Source organism: Meles meles, chromosome X, assembly GCF_922984935.1.
Source record: "Meles meles chromosome X, mMelMel3.1 paternal haplotype, whole genome shotgun sequence".
Lineage (NCBI taxonomy): Eukaryota > Metazoa > Chordata > Mammalia > Carnivora > Mustelidae > Meles > Meles meles.
The window spans coordinates 48,142,766-48,158,180 of NC_060087.1; the positions used below are offsets into that span (position 1 = coordinate 48,142,766).

At 44.7% G+C, this 15,415-nt stretch overlaps 1 non-coding gene and 1 pseudogene across 1 annotated transcript; both read left to right on the forward strand.

Moving 5' to 3' along the window:
- Positions 1-4,495: 4,495 nt before the first annotated feature.
- On the forward strand, positions 4,496-14,428 carry LOC123934482 (annotated as a pseudogene).
- On the forward strand, positions 10,891-11,019 carry LOC123935730. The gene has a single exon (XR_006817003.1). It is a non-coding gene; the product is annotated as a small nucleolar RNA SNORA11 (small nucleolar RNA).
- Positions 14,429-15,415: the final 987 nt, after the last annotated feature.

The following is a 15,415-nucleotide window of genomic DNA, read 5'->3' on the forward strand; positions in this document are numbered from 1 at the left end:
CTGGATTATAGCAAAAGCATTCCTAAGAGAGAAAAAAATAGCAATACATTCTTACTTCAAGAAGCAAGAAAAATCAGAAATAAACTACCAAAACTTACACTTAAAGCAGGTAGGAAAAGAACAAATGAAGCCTAAAGCCAGCAAAGGGAAGGAAATAATAAAGATTCAAGCAAAAATAGATGATAAAGAAACTAAAAATTAAAAAAAAAGAAATAGATCAATAAACCCAAGAGCTGGTTCTTTGAAAATATCAATAAAATTGATAAGCCTCTAGCCAGACTTGCCAAAACGATAAAAGAAAGGACCCAAATAAATACAATCACAAACAAGAGAGGAAAAATAACAAGCAACACCACAAAATACAAAGAATTATAAGACATTATTATGAAAAGGTATATGCCAACAAACTGGTCAACTTGTAAGAAATGGATAAATGCTGAGAAACGTGTAAATTACCAAAACTGAAAGAGGAATAATTACAAAACCTGAACAGACCCATAACAAGCAAAGAAATTAAATCAGTAATCAAATGTCTCCTAACAAACAAAAGTCCAGGGCCAAATGGCTTTACAGGCATATTCTATGAAACATTTAAAGAATAGTTAATACCTATTCTTTTCAAATGATTCAAAAAATGAAAAAGGAAGGAAAAGGTCCAAATTCATTCTATGAGGCCAACATTACATGATGTCAAAACCAGGTAAGGAATCCATTGAAAAGGTAAATTACAGTTCAATATTCCTGATGAATATAGATGCAAAAATTCTCAATAAAATATTAGCAAACTGAATCCAACAATACATTAAAAATACATTCATCATGATCAAATGGAATTCATTCATGTCTTGCAAAGGTGGTTCAATATTCACAAATCAATCAGTGTGATACAGTACATTAATAAAAACAGGATAAGAGGAGCGCCTGGGTGGCTCAGTGGGTTAAAGCCTCTGCTTTCGGCTCAGGTCATGATCCCAGGGTCCTGGGATCAAGCCCCGCATCGGGCTCTCTGCTCCGCAGGGAGCCTGCTTCCTCCTCTCTCTCTGCCTGCCTCTCTGCCTAGTTGTGATTTCTCTCTGTCAAATAAATAAAATATTAAAAAAAAAAACAAAAACAAAAACAGGATAAGAACCCTATGACCATTTCAATAGATGCAGAAAAGGACTTTAGCAAAGTACAACATCTAATCATGATAACAATCCTCAAAAAATAAGTGTAAAATAAACATACCTCAATATAAAAATGTTCTATATGGAAACCCACAGCTAATATTGCCTTCGTTGGGAAAAACAAAAACAAAAACAAAACACAAAAAACTGAGAGCTTTTCCTTTACAGTCAGGAACAAGGCAGAGATATCCACTTTCACCACTGCTATTTAACATAATATTGGATGTCTTAGCCACAGCAATCAGACAATGAAAAGAAATAAAAGTCATCTGTATAGGCAAGGAAGAAGGAGAACTTTCACTATTTATAGGTGACATGATACTCTATATAGGACACCAGAAGATTCCATCAAAAAATTGCTAGACCTGGTACATGAATTCAGTAAAGTCACAGAATACAAAATCACGGTGGACATACCTATTACATTTCTATACACCAATAACAAAGCAGCAGAAAGAGAAATTAAGGGAAACAATCCCATTAAAAATTCCTCCAAATATAATAAGATATCTAGGAATAAACCTAACCAAAGAGGTGAAAGATCTGAACTATCATAAAGCACTGAGGACAGCAATTGAAGGGACAAAAAGAAATGGGAAGACTTTCCATGCTCATGGATTTGAAGAACACATATTGTTAAAATGTCTATACTACCCAAAGCAATCTACACATTTATTGCAATACCTATCAAAACACCGATAGCATTTTTCACAGGGATAGAACAAACAGTCCTAAAATTTGTATGGAACCACTAAAGACCCTGAAGAGCCAAAGCAATCTTGAAAAAGAAAAGCAAAACTAGAGGCATCACAATTGTGGACTTGAAGTTACATTGCAGAACTGTAGTGATAAAGAAAGTATGGTACTGGCACAAAAACAGACATGTAGATAATGGAACTGAATAAAAACCCAGAAATGGACCTATATCTAGATGGCCAACCAATCTTCAACAAAGCAGGAAAGAATATCCAATGGGAGAAAGACAGTCTCTTCAACAAATGGTGTTGTGAAAACTGGTCAGCAACATGCAAAAAATGAAACTGGACCACTTTCTTACATCATACACAAAAATAAATTCAAAATAGATCAAAGACCTAAACATGAAACCTAAAATCATTTTAAAAAATGTAGAAGAGAACACAAGAAATAACTTCTTTGACATTGGTCATGGCAACTTCTTACTAGATATATCTCCAGAGGTAAGGAGAAAAAAAAAAAGTAAAAATAGACTATTGGGACTACATCAACATAAGAAGCTTCTACACCATGAAGGAAACAATCAGCAAAACTAAAAGGCAACCTCATAATGGGAGAAAAATATTTGCAATTTACATATCCAATAAAGGGTTAGTATTCAAAATATACAAGGAATGTATAGAACTCAACACCCCCCCAAACCACCAAATAATCCAATTTTTAAAAAATGAGCAGAAGGGGCGCCTGGGTGGCTCAGTGGATTAAGCCACTGCCTTCGGCTCAGGTCATGATCTCAGGGTCCTGAGATCGAGCCCCACATCGGGCTCTCTGCTCCGCAGAGAGCCTGCTTCCTCCTCTCTCTCTGCCTGCCTCTCTGCCTACTTGTGATCTCTCTCTCTGTCAAATAAATAAAAATAAAATCTTAAAAAAAATGAGCAGAAAATGGGAGTAGACATTTCTCCAAAGATGACATATAGATGACCAACAGACTGAAAAGATGCTCATCATCCCTTATCAGGGAAATGAAAACCAAAATTTCAGTGAGATGTCACCTTATACCTGTTAGAATGGCTAAAACCTATAACACAAGAAATACCAAGTATTGGCAAGGATGTGGAGAAAAAGGAACACTGATGCATTGCTGGTGGGAGTATAAACTGGTGTGCAGCCACTCTGGAAAACAGAATGGAGGTTTCTCAAAAAGTTAAAAATAGAACTACTTTATCATTCAGCTATTGCACTAGTGGGCATTTACCCAAAGAACACAAAAACATTAATTCAAAGGGATACATGCACCCTTATGTTTATAGCAGCATTATTTTATAATAGGGAGGCTATGGAAGCAGAGTATATGTCTATGGATTGATGAATGGATAAAGAAGATGTAGTAGATAAATAAAATGCAATATTATGCAACCATAAAAAATGAAATCTTGCCATTCATGATGACATGGATGGATCTAGAGAGTGTAATGCTAAACAAAATAAGTCAGTCACAGAAAGTCAAATACTATATGATTTCAGTCATGTGTGGTATTTAGGAAACAAAACAAAAAGGGAAAAAAGAGGAGAGGGAGAGAGAAATCAAGAAACAGACTCCGAATTATAGAGAACAAATTTATGGTTACCATAGGATAGATTGGTGGGGAGATCTGTTAAATTAGGTGATGGGGATTGAGGAGTGCACTTGTCCTGATGCGCACAGGGTGATGTATTGGAAGTGCTGAATCACATACTGTACACCTGAAGCTAAAATATCACACTGTATGTTAACTAACTGGAATTAAAATAAAAACCTTGAAAAGTAACTCATTTAAAACAATATTTAGAAAAAAATAGATTTGAGTTCTTTTAGGGACAGGCATCCTATCCTACTTGTCTTTGCACACAACCAGTGAACACCTTGACATAGCTGTGTGCTCAGTGTATAATTAAGGATTGAGTGAATAAATAAATGCCCAAGCAGAACTGTTTGTTGCACCTGGGAACAGTGCTCAATTTCACAAGAGAGTCTAAGTACTTGCTTAGTGCACCAGGAAAGGAGGAATAATAAAAGTTTTCGGTAAGTTGATATTCACTGAAAGCAACAATATAGTCATCAGGGATTGAAAAAAAAAAAGGTAGCCTTTTTTACCTTTACTGTTTTTATTCTGAATTGTATATGTTGTGGGGGCACCCTATCTCTTACTGTTTAGAGTCTCTAAATGTCTTAAGCTGGTCACACTTGAGAGAGGGAAAAGAATATGAACTGGTGCCCTGCCTCCAGAATAGCTCCTGGGGAGAAAGACCCAGACACACACTACAACAACACTCTGTAATTAGTGTTGGCATAGAGGGGGCTGTAGGAAGGGATATAGGAGCTCAGAGAAGTACAGTCCTCTTAGACGGAACAGAGGAATCAAATATGAATGGGGATAATAATGAATGGTGGGGGATAGAAAAATCAAATGGGACTAGGAAAGGGCGATGACTGAATAACCGATAGTAAGCAGAAAACAGACCACACTGAGGAGAATGGGAAGTTGGAAGTAGAACGTTAAGGAGGAGGTTGACAAGCAGGGAAGGAGACCCCTCTGGAGGTGGAAAAAGGCAGGACCACTTCCGGCTGGGGAGGGGAAGCCAACTAGCTCAGACCTAAGGAGAAGCTTGGAGAGAGCGGACGCCTTCTGGACTCCAGAGATCGAGGTGAGCTAAAGGTGCCCAGCTTTAGTGAAGACCTGTGGGAGCCTCTGGGCTATGGCTTTAATGCGCTTGACTCCACACACCCTAAGGTGAAGAAAACCTGCCGCGGGTTCAGGAGCTAACTGCATTAATGTGGTCGGGTTTGCAGGTACTTGGACCCTGTTCATACGGGAGATAGAGGGGGCAGAATCCCCTTTGGGTCTTAAAATGGAAACATCTGGACTCTGTTCGGGCCCCAGAAAGGAGGGATGCAGACCCGATTCGGACTGCAGGAAGATAAAACAATCGTTCAGGCAGTAGAAAGGAGCAGGACCCAGTTTGGGAGGGTGATAAGCTATGGCAGGACTCCGGGAGGCTGGTGAAAGGGGACAGGATCCGGTCTGGGCCACAGAAAGTAGGGGTCAGGACCCAGAAATGCGGGGCAGAATCCCTTTTGAATAGCAAGAATAACCTGGCTCAGACAGAACAGAAGAGGGCTAGGACTTGGTTAATTACGGTTTGAAAAGGGAAGGGACAGAACCTGTTAGTATTCGGGAACAAGGAATACACAAAAGCATAATATCGTCGGATTTGTGGGTGGGGTATCGATGTCGCAGAAAGGGTGGAACCGGTCACTTGCAAACGTGGAAGTGGGGGAGACGTTTGGGGGGAAAGGGCAGTGCAGGGAGTCAATGGAGAGAGGAGGGAAGGGGCGTATTAAGGAAAAGGGAGTTGCTGAGAAGTACTGCAGAAAGGAGGGAGGGAGCACATAGGGAAGGGGCGGTGCGTGTCAGTACCGCAGAGTAGAGGTGGGCGGTGTTAGGGAGGGGGCGGTGCAAAGCAGTACTGCAGAGGGAGCGGGCTGGCGTTGAGGGAGGGGTTGGACCGAAATGTGACGCAGTTAGGAAGAGTGGGTCCTGGGCTTGTCCCAGACATTCTGCTTCTCTGAGAGCAGGAGGCATCTATGAGATCGAGGTGGTCAGACTGACCAGTCCACCAACGCGCATGTGCTCCAGTTGGCACGCATGCGCACTATTAAGTTGCAGTACGAGGCCTGTGTAAGATTAAGGGGCGGGACTGTAGAACTGACTTGCAATTTTTGGGGGGAGGCAATGGAGCTAGGGTTCAGATAGGTGATCTCTGTTTTTAGGTGTGAGAACCGAATAGTTGAAGCCTTTGGGGGTACAAAGTTGGATGAGATACCCTTCTTTCAGGATAGTTGGGAGGTCTGGTGAATCTCCCTCTCCTTCTCATTCTCCCCTTCAGGCCCCTTCCCCTCAGCTCAGCTGTTACTCGGCCTTTCAGAAAAATGGATAGGAGAAATGACTGCGGTTATAAGATGCTCCCATTCCAGGTGAGGCTTCTGCATTCTCACCAGGCCATCTGCCCCCTCCTGAGTTCATTTATTAATCTTGAGCCCCTTACCACTCTGTAGCTGAAGAATTTCCTGCCTAACCTGTCTTAGTCCTCCCCTGCAAAGTGAAGGAGGAGAAGAAAACCTGCCCGACTCTAACTCCTGTTTCCTCCCTCTTCGGTTATCCTCTCCTTCAATCACTGATTAGAGGAAGGAGAGGCCTTCCTGGAAAGGGTGGGCTGTAGGGAGGCCAGATGGCTCAGCAGATCATAATCCTAAGTGCATAGGGCCCTCTGCTTCCCTCTGGGAGCTTGGAACTTCACTTCCCTCTAGATACACAGACTGAGACCACAGAAGAGGACAGTGTCTTGCTGATGCCTATCCTCTTGACAGCAACTAAGGACTCTCTGGCCATGGGCCCTCCAGTTGTCAACTGGCCTAAAAAACGCAAGACCAAGAAGGCCCCTATTAAGTCTATTACTAAAGCCATACTTGCTGCCCCTACAGTCTCATCTGCTGATAAGATTGCCACTAACAAGCTTAAAATAACTTTGCAGGCTTTAAACCTGCCTATCATTCCCCAGATCAATCAGGCTTCAGCTACCACTGAAGCAGTCAGTACTCGGGCTTCTTCAGTTACTGCTCAGCCTAAGAAAGCCAATAAGATAAAGAGATTTCCTGTTAAGGCAGCCCAAGCCTCCCAATATCCAAATGGCAAGGAGAGTGTCACTACATAGATCAAGTCATCCTTGCAGGCCCTAAACCTACTAGACATTCTACAGGCTATCCACTTACTAGTGAGTCAGCCAACTCCCAGGCCTTGATGGTCCCCACTAAGCCCAAGAAAGTTTCCAAAGCTAAGAAGCCTGACAATTAGGCCATAACTAGTGCTGTTGATATCTCATTGGCTCCAATCACCACCCACACAGCTACCACCCAAGGCCAAATTAATAATGAGGCAGCCACTGCCCATGCCACAGCAGCCTGTATCAGAACTAATAAAGCCTCCAAATCTAAGAATCCAACTGTTAAGGGCATAAATACTGACATTGAACTCCTAGAGGCCCCAAATGCTGAGAGAGCTAGCAGGCAGACTGAGGCCTCAGCAGTAGCTAAGGCCCCCCAAAATCAAGGGCAAGAAAGCTGCCAATATAGGCCCAAATTTTGCCTGTGAGTTCTCTGAGGCTCCACCTGGTGCTCAGATGATCACAAACCAAGCCCTAGCAGCTGCCCTTCAGGTCAAGAGAGGGTCCAGGGTTCATAAGTCTGTCACTAAGACCCAGGCAGCTGAAAACCAGAGTAAAATTGTTGACCAAGGACCCCAGGCCAAGATAGCCACCTTTAAGACCAACATGAGTGCCCTTGAGACTCAGGTTGCTGCTGCTGTACAGGCCCTGGCAGATGACTACCTGGCCCAGTTGAGTCTGGAGCCTACAACCAGGACCCGGGGCAAGAGGAACCAAAAGGTGAGATCTCTGACATCACCATCCTTAAATTTTTCACTTTTTTTCCATTCCTATCCTCCTAGTTTGTTCATTTGTTCTATCTATAAAATCTATAAAAGTTTACTGAGACTTTTTTACACCAAGCCAGGCGCTGTGTTTTGATAGGCTGTGGGAAATGCTGAGAAGAATATGATATAGTTCCTGCTCCCTGACAGTTCACAGATCGGTGGGGAATAATACATCCATATACTTAGCTACAACCTGGATATAATTCAGCTGGTATTTACATAGTAGTTACCATGTCCCAGGGGCTTGGGTAGTTCATAAAAGTTGTGTCTTTGTGTTTTGAAAGTAACTCTTACTATCTGGGGATCATAGATTCCGGTTTTACAGTTGAGAAAACTGAGTCCCAGAGAGGTGAAGTGACTTGTCCAAGGGATAGAGCTAGCAGAGTTAGTGGTGGCCAAAAAAAGAGAAGGAACCCCAGGTCCTGCCCTTGGGTGAAACTCCTGGCTGGAAGACAGTGAAAGACATATCTAGGACTTAGGATGGTCAGTTGTAAGGTCAGGACTCACTATAAGAAGGGTTTGGGGGATTTTCAGGAGAAGGTAGGGTAAGGAGACAGAGCCATCTCTTTTACCTGGTGACTCTGGACCTTCTTTCTTTCTGATGATGTAGTCAAAGGATCTCATGGGGTTGAGAGAGGTGGCAGTAATTACAGGTTGATTCCATGAGGCTGGAGGCCTCTGCCACCCTGAGATGTGGCCATTTTGCAAAAAAGGGTAAGAATCCAATGCTGCCCAGTCTCTTCTCTTTTTCACCTTCCCTCTTTTTTGTCATTCAAGTTTTCTAAAAACATATTGAGATCTCCCCATGTATTCCTCTTCTCCCAGGCAAATAAGTTGGTGAAACACCTGTTGGTTAAGGACCAGACAAAGATCCCCATCAAGCGCTCAGGTAGAGTCATACCAATCTGCCTCCCTGAAATCTTCTCTCAACTCCCGTCTCTCCCATGCCTTGGAATAACCAATTTACTTTTATAGCCTCTTCATTCTCCCATATGTCCTCCCTTGCCCTCCCGACACTCTGCTATGGCTGGCATCTCCCATTAGCACAGTTGAGAACTCAGACTGTACTGTCCCCACAGGCTGGCCAGAGGGCTGCACTTCCGTGGCCCCTGCTCAGCCCAGCTGCTCCCACTTCACACTTCCTACAGACATGCTGAAGGATGTCATCCAAGAATATGATGAATATTTCCCAGAGATCATTGAATGAGCAAGCTACGCTCTGGAGAAGGTGAAGGGGCAGCCCTGGGGGACGGGCACAATGGGGAAGCCTTGAATCAACAAGGACTTACATGTCTCTTCTGGAATAGACCACAGAGATTCACTAATCCATCCCCATCACTATACAGTTGGGCATACAGTGGCCTAAGTAGGAACATAGACTAGCTCAGGGTCACACAGCAAGTCAGTGGTAAAACACAGCTAGTACTCAAGCCTCCCAGCTTAGTCCGGTCTGATGATGGATGTGTTCTGTAATGTATTTCAAATGCTCACCTCCCCTTCTCATTCCCAATTCTCTATCTCCCTAAATCCCCACAATTACAAAGGTGATGCTGATAATAGTACATTTCTTACCTGTTTTCTGTAGTGGTGGACACTTAGCTAAGTGCTTTACCTCCACTATCTCACTGATTTCTCATACACACTCAAAACTCTAGCTACACAGTGCTTCTTAGCATCATCTTTATGAATGGAAATCGGTCCAGTGAGGGTGAGTGGGTAGGCATGCAGCTGAATGGGTGGCCACAGTTGGAATTCCACATGCTCATTTTCAAGATGCTCAGGAAACTCACTGATGCCTAGGTTGAATTTTGTGATCTCACAGGCTATTCTTTTACTTGGCAGATGTTTTGAGTCAATCTGAAGGAAATTGATAAGCAAAGTAGATTGTATATTCTCATCATCACTCAGGAATCTTCTGCAGGCATACTGGGAACGTAAGCTGGGAAAGGGGTGGGTGGAAGGGAGGCTCTTCTTCTATGTATGTCACTACCCCATCCTGTCATCTCTCCTCACATCTCTTTGGAGAAGCAGGAAGACAGAGCCTAAAAAACCCTGTTCCAACTCCCTCACATAGTTGAAGCCCTGCTCATGGTAGTGGTCTTTATTATGATTGACTGAAGGGTGTAGAAGCCCGGAGCAGTGCATTCTTCCTGTCAGGTTTTCTGTTTCTCCAGAAGCTTCCCAGGAAAGCAGACCTGTCATTGCTTGTCTCTTCCTACTGGCTTTGGTACAGTGGTTCTCAAGGGAGGGCTTCCTGGTGTAGGTAAATCATGAGGCTTGAAGGACAGGAGCATCACTGGAGCTTTGCCTAGAATTCTTTTGGGGCAGAGGGGTCTAGGAGAGAAAGAAGGGACTGACATTGGCTGGATCCCTGGGTTGTCCCAGGTTGACAGGCATTCTTCCCTCCTCTTGGCAACCTGAGGCAGGGGAGGATTGGATTTTCCCATTTTACTGAATAGGAGACAGAGACTCAAGAATCTAAGTGTCTTGCCAGGGTCACATAGAGCTTGAAGCATAGACTGGGCAGAATTCTGTCATGTCTCAGGAATCTGGGAGAGGATAGCCTAGATGGCTGCTGGATATAAACCATTTCTCTACTCTGTTATTTCCCTAGGACTAAGGATTCACCAAAGCTAGGTCTCCTCATGGTGCTTCTTAGCATCATCTTTATGAATGGAAATCGGTCCAGTGAGGGTGAGTGGGTAGGCATGCAGCTGAATGGGTGGCCACAGTTGGAATTCCACATGCTCATCTTCTGTCCCTGTCTCCTCTTGCCTCCTCTTGCACCTGTCATCTGGGAGGTGCTGCACAAGCTGGGTCTGTGTGCTGGGTATGATTGGGCTCTCTCAGTGCTTGCTGTCCATGTTGTCATTTGGAAAGAAAGGATGGTTCTAGGATTGCATCAGTCTGATGGTCTGGTGGAATGGGTGGGGATGCTGGTAAAGGGTCCAGGGTTCTGAGCTGGGTGGGTGGGGAAAATGGTCCTGAACTCTCTGCATCTTCCCACCCCTATGTCATTCTAACCTGAGATAGAAGCTAGAACTTCAGAGGCATCCCTGACAAAGAACCATCTGGCCTCAAGTTACTGCTTCTAGTGACCATGTGTTCACTACTTTCCTGGCTTCATTGGGACTGCTGCATGTTCTAGAGAGGTGTCTTCCATGTTCAGAAATGTCTCTTCCCTCATCTGGGATATTTTCATCTCTGTTTATGGGTTATTTTTCCCATTGTCAGGGTAAGGCGCTTGCTCTTTGGGGAAGTAAGGAAGCTCATCACAGACAAATTTGTGAAGCAGAAGTAAGTGGTGTTTGGGGGCTTTGTCTGACCCTGAAGTGTTCTGAGTGTGCTGGTCTGGTTCAGAAAGTACTCAATCAGCCCTTTTATTACACTAGCTTTAGAGGTGGAATGGGCATCCTATGCCCTAGAACTGAGTCCTGGCCATAACTCCCATGAATGACAGTTCCAGGTCTGGGCTAGACCAAAGACAAGGCCCTTGCTTTGGGGTGTGCTCAGAGCAGGGTGCCTGAAGAATGGCTCCTCTGTTTATAACACACCCAACAGGAACTTGGGTTTACTCCTCACAGGTGGCAAGATACTTTGGCCTTCCTGTGACATCATGCCCTATACATACTTTCTCTGAAGCATCAAGTGACTGCCTTGCACGGGTCCAAAAGGAAATGACAATATTGGAGACCAATACCATGAACTGTGTTTGGGAGTGAGTCTGGGGAAGGAGGGTCTTGGAAATCCTCCTCCAGGAGTTGAATTTAGTATTTGAAGGAAGTTGTCACCTGGTGCCCAGTGGTTACACAACAGATTTGTTTGGTTAGAAGCAAGTTTCATTTCCTTTCTCCAAGGTACCTGGAGTACAAGAGGGTCCCTAACAGCAGACCACCTGAATATGAGTTCTTCTGGGGCTTGTGCTCCTACCAACTAGCAAGATGAAAGTAGTCAAGTTTGCATGCAAGGTAATAGGAGAGCTGCCCTGACTTGTCATATTAAAGGTACCCTAACTGGGGCAGACTATGTGCAGGGATGGTTAGGTACAGGGCAGCCTGCAGTTAGTATATAAGCATATGGAACTTTGCTGATGTCTGAGAATGCTGCTGAACATAAAGTTTACATTATTTCATTCTTTCTTTCATAATTTCTATTAGTCTGCTTGCACTGTCATAACAAAATAATACAAAATGGGTGCCTTAAACAATAGAAATTTATTTTCTCACTGTTCTGGAGGCTGGAAGTCCCAGATTAAGGTCCAGCAGTGTCAGTTTCTGATGAGGCCTCTCCCTTTGGCTTGCAGATGAATGTCTTCTTGCTGTGTTCTCACAGGGTGGAAAAAGAGCCTCTTATGAAAACAGGAATCTTATTGGACCAGGACCCCACCATTATGACCTCATTTAACTCTACTTCTGTATAGGCCCAGTCTCCAAATATAGTCACACTGGAGGCTGGTGCTTTAACATATGAATTTGGGGGGAGGGACACAAACATTCCATCCATAACATACTCTCTTATCATTTCCCCTCTTCTCAGTTAGGTTAAATGACTTGTTCAAGGTCACCCAGCACCTTAGTTATCAGAGCTGCAATTGGATTTCAGGACTCATAGAGCCCCAGGAAAATAAGAATTTAAAAAAATACTGCTCTTGATTTTATACAGAGCCCATTGTATGTACATAATAGATAATTACAAATGTTATTGTCCTTATATTGATTATCATTCCCATTTCAGGTACACCAAGGACTGGGCTGCTCAGTGCCGGGAGGCAGTGGAGATGGAAGTCCAAGCTGCGGCTGTGGCTGCAGCTGAGACTGAGGCAAGGGCTGAGGCAAGAGCCCAAATGGGGATTGGAGAGGAAGCTGTGCCTGGGCCCTGGAACTGGGATGACATGGATATCGACTGCCTAACAAGGGAAGAGTTAGGCGATGATGCTCAGTCCTGGAACAGATTTTCATTTGAAATTGAGACCAGAGCCCAAGAAAATGCAGAAGCCAGCACCAACATCGACTTCAGCAGAGGAGTTAGCACCAGGGCTACCTTCAGCGATAGCGCTTGTATTAGCTTCAGTGGTGTGCCCAGCTCCAGTGGTGGCTTTGGTGGCAGAGCTAGCACTAGCTTTGGCGGCACACCCAGGACCAGTGCCAGCTTCAGCAGCACAGCCAGCATTTGCTTTAGTGGCATACCCAGCACTAGCACTAGTTTCAGTGGTGCAGCCAGCATTAGCTTCAGTGGTGCAGCAAGCACCAGCTCTAGTTTCAACAGTGAAGCCTGCATTAGATTTGGTGGCACACCTTGTACCAGTGTTGGCTTTGGTGGTGGGGTCAGCTCCAGTTTCAGTGTCCCACTCAGCAGCAGTCCTGGTTTCAGTGGTGGAGCCAGCTCTGGCTTTGGAGGCACACTCAGCACCACTGCTGGTTTCAGTGGTGCACTCATTACCAGTAGCAGCTTTGGCAGTCTACCTAGAACTAGCACAGTCTTTAGTGGGGCACTTAGCACCAGCACTGGATTTGGTGGCACACTGAGCACTAGTGTCTGTTTTGGTGGCTCTCCCAGCTCCGGTGCCAGCTTCGGTGGCACACTTAATACCAGTATCTGCTTTGGCAGCTCTCCTAGCACCACCAGTGGTTTTGATGGAGTACTCAGCACCAGTGTCTCCTTTGGTGGTTCTTCCAGCACCAGTGCTGACTTTGGTGGCACGCTAAGCACCAGTATCTGCTTTGGTGGCTCTCCCAGCACTGGTGCCAGCTTTGGTGGTGCATTCAGCACCAGTGTTGGCTTTGGTGGTGCACTCAACACCAGTGCTGGTTTTAACAGTGCTGTTAGCACTAGTGCCAGCTTCAGCAGTGCACCCAGCACCATCTCTGGCTTTGGCAGTGTGTTCAGCACCAGTGCTGACTTCAGTGGGGCACTTACCACCACTACTGACTTTGGCATTACTCCCAGTACCAGTATTGGCTTTGGTGGAGTTCCTAGTACGAACCTCTGTTTTGGCAGTGTGTCTAATGCCAACCTATGCTTTGGTGGCCCTCCTAGCACTAGCGCCTGCTTTAGTGGTGCTACTACTGCTAGTTTTGGTGATGGATCCAGTGCCACTGCTGGTTTCATCTTTGGCAGTGGGTTAAACACCAGTGCTGGATTGAGTGGTGGACTGAGCACTAGTGCTGGCTTCAGTAGTGGACTAGGGACCAGTGCTATCTTTGGTAGTGGACGGAGCACCAGTGCTGGCTTTGGTGGTGGACTGATCTCAAATGATGGCTTTGGTGATGGACTGGACACCAATGCTGGTTTTAGCAGCACACTTGGCACAAGTGCTGGCTTTAGTGGTGGCCTCAGCATCAGTGATGGCTTTGGTGCTGGGCTTAATAACAGCTTCAACGGAGGACCAAGTACCATCATTGGCTTTGCCAGTGGTTCCAACACCAGCACAGGCTTTATTGGCGAACCCTGCACCAGCACAAGCTTCAATGGTGGACCCAGTTCTATCATTGGCTTCAGCAGTGGATCAAGCACAGGTGCTGGCTTCAGCAGTGGACCAACCAGTGGTGCTGGCTTTGGCGGTGGACCAAGAAATGGTGCTGGCTTTGGTGGTGGAGCCACCAGCCTTGGTGCCTGTAGCTTCTCCTATGGCTAGTGAGGTTTCAGGTAATTACATTTCCATAGCCATGGTCCTTGGGGATGGGTGTAAGAGCTGGGAAGTGCTGTAAGAAACCCCAAAGTGGGAGGTTTGGGTGGGGAGATGAGGATAACGAAGGAAGTATGAGAAAACAGTATATTTGGTACTAAAATGTGTTCCTGTTTGGTGTTTTGTTTTCAGGTTTATTTCCCAGGTTTACAGATATGGCTAATGAATTGCAGCCGTTCTTCCCAAGGAACCAAGGTACATCCTTGGAATTTTTGTCCACACAGCTGTATAAGCAGATATTATCAATCAGCTGAGGGTGACACGCTATGAAAAATCTGCTTGGTGATCCTACTTTGTTGTTTGCTTCTTGTGTGCTGTCATATTTTCATATCAGAGTTACATTAAATTTGCAAGATGAATTGGAGTTTTTTTTCTATCTTTTGATATGTTTAGGTTGTTGTAGTGACATTTTAGGTTCATAGAAGAACTAGAGGGCACCTGGGTGGCTCAGTAGGTTAAAGCCTCTGCCTTCGGCTCAGGTCATGGTCTCGGGGTCCTGGGATCGAGGCCTGCATCGGGCTCTCTGCTCAGCAGGGAGCCTGTTTCCCCCTCTCTCTCTGCCTGCCTCTCTGCCTACTTGTGATTTCTCTCTGTCAAATAAATAAATTAAATCTTTAAAAAAAAGAACTAGAGTTCAGTGTAGCTCTTCAGAGAAGGTGGGCTGCAGCTTTAAGCTAAAATGAAAGTATGATTTCAGTGGGATAGAGACCTGGAGGAAGCACAGCAGGCAAGGAGATTATACCTTGAGCAAAGATATAGAGGGGAAAGGCCTAGGATAGAAGGCAGAGGGAGAGGGTTCTGGAAAGTAAATATACATTCATTTTGAGACATTTGTCTAAGAACAGAGAGAAAGAATGGAACTAGATGTGGACACAGGAACAAGGGAGGGTTTTCTTGAGATAAGAGAGAGAGATCTGAGCATGTTGCAGAGAGTGTGGAAGCAAAAGCCAATAAAGGACAGAAGGTAGATATAGAATAGTAAATAATTTACTGAAGTAGCCCATGCCTGAAAAGGTGGGATGGGATAGAGTGCCAGGGAGTAGAAGGTGACCCTGACTTTGAATAGGATTTAAGGGTAGCTGTGGAAGCAGATAAATGTAGCTTTGTTTCAAGCAGTAGATCATCCCCCCAAAAAGTAATGTGGATTATACAAGATTTGGGTCTTGCTGGTGGCTATGATGGAAGAACAAAGGAACCAAGGCAGTGAGTATATGAATCTGTCTCTTTACCACCAGACTGTAGATACCTAGATGCATGCAGAGTGGCTGAAGAAATGGAACATAGGATTCAAGCTGGCTAGTGATGGTAGAACAGTGAGGAGGAAGAGAAGTAGTGGATTC